We start from the raw sequence: 6064 nt of genomic DNA, 5'->3' as shown, positions 1-6064 counted from the left end.
AGAGTGTGCTTCCTATAATTCACTGAGTTCCGGGAGTCTGTGTGTCTTTCGGGGGCTGGCGGCTACAACATTTGGAGGCCCCAGCGAGATCTCAGGGAAGGGCCCTGAGATCTAAGACGAGACTGGCCTCCGAAACGGTTGCTGTCTCTGTTACAGATTCAAAGGGATGGCCAACCTGAGACGTTCCAGGGCCCTTGAATGCCGTGATGGGGTTAATGCAATCGTCAAGGATGCAAATTTCAGGACACACCCTTTGTTCCTTGTCTGGAGCCATTTTGAGAAGCCATTATGAGGCACTGAAGAAGTCACATAGCTAAAAGCCATGGTATGGCTGATGAGTTTAAAACAATGGTCACCTTGGTAAGCCTCATAAAGTCACCTTTTAAGGTAATGGAATGTTATACTACCATGGAAACAAGAACATGTAGGATCTTATGTAACCGACAAGTATTGTTTTAGATATGTATGGTGTGCTTTGCTATGGTAACGTGGTGATTGACTATGGTATTCAAAAATCACATAAAAAGGATATGCTAAATAAACTCAGGGCTGCAGCTCTGACTGTATGCCCTCCCAGAAAGATCTTTCCTGTCTTCTCTTTTTTCCCTTAGGCTTCACCCCCCTCTTTCAGGTGCTGATCGACTTTAGCCAGCTGGCTCCGGCAGTTCCTGGTCCCGACAGGAATCTGGAATCTCTGAGGCCTCGGCATCTGGATAAAAGGTACCTTCCTGGTTCTGTTGACCAGTCATCAGGGGTCCGTGGAGAGACTGGACGCAGTCATATCTCCTGGACCACGGCCGGGCCGCGGGATGCCGCCTCCTGTGCCCTGTTCGGGTTCTGTTTATTGTCTCTGGTCCTGTGTAGGTTGTAGGTGGCAGACTTCTCTGGGTCCACCTACACCTCAGTGATTGTTCTTGTCTTGCGTGTGTGTTTTGTGTTTTCTGCGCGAGTGATGGGGGGAAGCCTGAGTTAACGAAAGACACCTTTGCGGTGTCTCCTGCAACATTTCAAAGAAGGGTTTGTAAAGGGAGCTAACTATGGCATAAAGTTTTCTCCAGGCAGACTAAAAACATTGTGTGAATTTGAGTGGCTGTCTTTTAATGTAAACTGGCCTCCACAGGGCTCTTTTGACAAGGGTTTGGTGAGGAATGTTTAGAAGGTTGTCATGGGAGATACAGGACATCCTGATCAGTTTCCCTACATGGATCAATGGTTAAACCTTGTTCAGAAAAACCCTCCTTGGCTCCGCCGGTGTGTCCTCTCTCTAGGGGCGCAAGTTTTAGTTGTAGGCACCTTGAAACATACAGCAACTGAATCTCCTAGACAGCCGAGTCCCTCAGTCCTCCAATCTCCACTGGAGGACAGTGACCTTCCCCCACCCTATAATCCAGGACAACAGAGGCCAAATAGCACCACCTCACCTCCTCGGATGCGGGTAGATAACGCCTATGGACCTCCTGCTCCCGCTCTGAGCGGGGTACCAGCCAATACCACCACCCCGGCCATCCTCAGGGGCATCACAAAGACAGGACCTTTATGGTTTACGTGCCTTTCTTGACTAGAGACCTGCACAACTAGAAGGTACAGAATCCTCCTTTCTCTGAAAAACCCCAGGCATTAATGAGACTCTTAGAAAGTGTCTTTCAGACTCACTGCCCCTCCTGGGATGATTGCCAACAGCTTTTAATTACCCCCTTGACCTCAAAAGAACTTGGATGCATTCTGTGGGAAGGAGAGTTGAGGAAGCAAGGGAACAGATTGAGGAGGAATTTCCCTCCACCCACCCAGACTGGGAACACAATTCTCAGGCAGGGAGAACAGCATTAGATCAGTACCACCAGATTCTAATTGGGGGAATTAGGATGGCTGCTCGTCAGCCAACTAACCTTTCTAAGGTAACTGAAGTTATACAGGGAGGGACCTCAGGAATCCCCTGGAGCATCTCTTAAATGAAGCGTACTGGGTATACACCCCCATTGATCCAGAGGCCCCTGAGAACTAGCAGACAATTAATATAGCCTTTGCTACTCAGGCAGCCCCTGATATCTGGCGTAAATTGCAAAAATTAGAAAGTTTTGCAGGGATGAACCTGTCCCAACTTGTTGAGATAGCCCAGAAGGTGTTCAACAACAAGGAAGCAGTGGATGACCCCAAATGTATGGCTAAAATCCAAAGCTACTGTCATCAACCCAGCCAATCTGTTGCCAGACTCAGACCCCGAGACCCTTTTTCATGACTGCACAGATTTCACCGACACTGTGTGTTCCTGGCGGCCAGACCTCAAAGACTCCCCTCTGCTTGAGGCCGATGAAGTTCTGTTCATGGACAGGAGCAACTTCATGCAGGAAGGAAGGAGGTATGCTGGGGCAGGGGTTGTAACTCTAACTGGCACTATCTGGTCACAAGCTCTTCCCCATAGGACTTCTGCTCAAAAGGCAGAACTCATCGCCCTCACTGAGGCACTAAATGGGGAAAGGATAAGGCAGTCACAACATACACTGACAGCCAATATGTCTTTGCCACTGCACATGTACACAGAGCCATCTACAAGGAAAGACAGCTTCTGACTTCAGCTGGGAAGGACATTAAGAACAAGAAAGAGATCTTAGCCTTACTTGAAGCCATATAGATGCCTAAGGCTCTTGCTATTATTCTTTGTAAAAGGCATTAAAAAGGGAATAGTCCTGAGGCTGAGGGAAACCAATGAGCAGATGCAGAGGCAAGAGCAGTGGCCACTAGGCCAGTGGGGCCCCCACCACATCTACTGACTGTTGTCCCTTACCCAGAACTGCCTCCGTCTCCAAACTATATGGAGAAAGAGGACATATATTTTCAAGATAAGGGAGTCACTAAGAACAAACAGGAGTGGTGGACGACCCCAGATGGAAAAATTGGGCTCTCACGGGCCCTTGGAAGGACTCTGCTCTATCAACTACACCAGACCACACACCTAGGGCAGACTAAGATCCTCCAAGCTTTAGACCCTCACTTTTACTTGTTAGAAGGAAGAACTGCAGAGGAGCTTGCCTCACGATGCCCAGCTTGTGCCCAAGTTAATCCAAAGAAAAGGAAGATCAAAGAACTTAGACATAGGGAAGGAGGAACTTATCCAGGGAACCACTGAGAAGTCGATTTCACTGAGGTAACCCCAACTGTGGAGAGCTACAAATCTTTACTTGTTTTTATAGACACCTTTTCAGGATGAGTAGAGGCCTTCCCTACCAGGAAAGAGACTGCCTTAGTAATTACTAAGAAACTACTATAAGAAATCCTCCCTTGATTTGGTCTCCCTGGAACTTTAGGGTCAGATGATGGGCCGGCCTTCGTAGCAAAGGTATCACAACAATTGGCTAACTACCTAAATTTGCAATAGAAACTCCACTGTGCCTACTGACCCCAAAGTTCAGGCCAAGTAGGGCAAATGAATCAGACCCTAAAAGAGACATTAGTCAAGTAAAGATTAGAAACTGGTGGGACCTGGGTAGAACTTCTCCCCTTTGCTCTTCTCCTAGCCAGGTGTACTCTGTATATTAATGGATTAACCCCATTTAAAATTTTCTTTAGAAAACCCCCTCCTTTTGTACCTAGAATAGAAGATGAGAAAAAGGCAGAAATGTGTAACCTTGTCTTACTTGAGTCTTTACAAGCCCTTCAAAGTGTACAGAAGGAGATTTGGTCCCGGGTTTGTGCTGTCCACTCAGTTCTGGGGGGATGGATTTCCCCATCAGTTTCAGCCTGGGGACTCTGTGTGGATCCAGAAGTTCACTTCCAAAGTACTAGAACTCAAATAGAAAGGACCCTTCACTGTCTACCTGACGACGCCCACTGCAGTAAAGTAGGCGACATCCCATCATGGATTCATCACTCCCATGTGAAGGCAGCACGAGAGTGGACAGCTCAAGAAGACGGGTCCTTAAGACTAAGACTCAAGCGTACATAAGTATAACCTTCTGTTTCTTCCTTTTTTCTTCTTTAGCCCAAGCATTCAACCAGCCACAACCAGAAGCAGAAGGAATATTAATAACGACAATACACAAGGTCTTAAATAAGACCACCCCAAACATAGGACAAGATTGCTGGTTGTGTCTAAACCCAAAACCCCCTTATTATGTCAGGTTAAAAACTTCCCTAAACATAACTGAGTTCAGCAAGCTAGAACTTCAAGTCGATTCACTAGCAGAAGTAGCCCTTCAGAATAAAAGAGGGCTAAATTTTTTATTCTTAAAACAAGATGGATTATGTACGGCTTTAGGTGAAACCTGTTGCTTCTATGTCAATAACTCTAGAGTAATTAGAAAAAGCTTACGACTAGTACAGAAAAATTTAGATACCAGAGAAAAACAGAGACTAGAATAACTGGTTTCATAGGATGTCCAATTGGTCACCATAGCTAACAACCCTTCTATCTGCTGTAGCTAACCTTTAATCTTCCTCCTCCTCTTGTTAACTTTTGGCCCATGTTTTCTCAATTTCTTGTTTACATATAGAAGAAAGAGTTAATTCTATTAGACTTTTAATATTACAGAATAGAAGCTATGAGCAAATTCTACATTTAAAAAAAATCAAAGATTTGATTTTCTGCTAAGGCCAGTGGGGAATGTGCTGGCTGGAAAATTACTGCTTGGCTATGTCCATGGGAACATAGGCTGTCACCCATAGGAACATAACATTCTAAACAAGCTTTCTGCTTCTGTAACCCCGCTTACGCACCTGACCTGTGAGTTGACAGGTAATGAATAGAAGAAGGATAGCCCTTTGTGTTTAGACAGAATGAAGAATGGGATTTGGGGCTTAAAAACCTTGTACCTCTACATTTCAAGGCTGCTTAATTTGGGATCTGCGTACCCCTGGCAGACCCAGCTGGCTGAATAAAGAGTGTGCTTCCTATAACTCATTGAGTTCTGGTGGTCCATGTGTCTTTCGGGGGCTGGCGGCTACAACACTTTCACACTAAAAAAGGATCCTCTCAAAATGACACATTATGATGGGGAAAGTAGACTGTGAAAGACCCTGTGACGAGTCTGTGGACTATTAGAACTCACGCATTGCTAGTAGGAATGCCAAATGATACGATCACTTTGGAAAACAGTTTGACAGTCCCTTATAAAGTGATTTCGTATACAACCCACTTTTACATATTTACCAAAAGGAAATGAAAACATATGATTATATGTTTATATGCAAAGATTCACAGGAGCTTTATTCAAAATAGCCCCAAAGTAGAAATAACTCAAATGTTCATCAACTGGTGAATGGATAAATAAATTGTGGAATATCTATACCATGAAACGCTACTCGGCAATAAAAAAGAACAAAGTAATGATATATGCAACAATGTGGATGAATTTCAAAAGCATGTGCTAAGTGAAATAAGCTGGACAGTAAAGGCTATATACTGCATGACTCCATTTATGTGACAGGCTGGAAAAAGCAAAAGGGACAGAAATTAGATCAGCAGTTACCACTGGTTGGAGATAGGAAAAGGGAACCAGTTAAAGAAGGAAAACAGGAGGGGGCGTTTAATGAAACTCTTCTATACCTTAATTGTGGCTATGGTAATGCAACTATGTACATTTGTCAAAACACATCCATCTATATATTTTAAAGGAGTGCATTTTACTATATCTAAAGTATACCTCAATATAAAATTGAATTCTTCTTTTATAGTTTCCTTGTTAGCTCTGTTCTCTTTTTCACTTTGGGATTCCTAAAAGGACAAAGCTTCTATTTCCAGACCCATCCCTCACTGGAATGAGGTCACAATGACTCCTAAGTACTGAAAAGAATTTCCCACCAAGAAAAGTAAAGAGATGGTCTGCTGTGCTCTGAATGTTTGTGTCCCCTCCTCCCAAATTCATCTGTTGAAATCCCAACCCCCGAAGGTGATGGTATTACGAGGTGAGGCCCTTAGGAGGTACTTAGGTCATAAGGGGAGAACCCTCAGGAGTGGGGTTAGTGCTTTTATGAAAGAGATCTCGCAGTGTTTTCTAGCCCCTTCCACCAGGTGAGGACACAATGAGAATTCTGTGATCCAGTAGAGGTTCCTCACCCAACCACACTGGCA

General features: G+C 44.6%; 1 long non-coding RNA gene across 2 annotated transcripts; it reads left to right on the top strand.

Moving 5' to 3' along the window:
• Positions 1-565: 565 nt before the first annotated feature.
• On the top strand, positions 566-4246 carry LOC107503884. 2 transcript variants are annotated; one of them, XR_001595327.2, is made up of 3 exons: positions 566-720; positions 2245-2356; positions 3729-4246. It is a non-coding gene; the product is annotated as an uncharacterized LOC107503884 (long non-coding RNA). The 2 variants fall into 2 exon arrangements; XR_001595326.2 differs by lacking the exon at positions 3729-4246 and adding an exon at positions 3003-3272.
• Positions 4247-6064: the final 1818 nt, after the last annotated feature.

This window comes from Rousettus aegyptiacus, unplaced genomic scaffold (assembly GCF_014176215.1).
Source record: "Rousettus aegyptiacus isolate mRouAeg1 unplaced genomic scaffold, mRouAeg1.p scaffold_m13_p_3, whole genome shotgun sequence".
NCBI lineage: Eukaryota > Metazoa > Chordata > Mammalia > Chiroptera > Pteropodidae > Rousettus > Rousettus aegyptiacus.
This window is presented reverse-complemented; position numbering and strand designations above follow the sequence as displayed.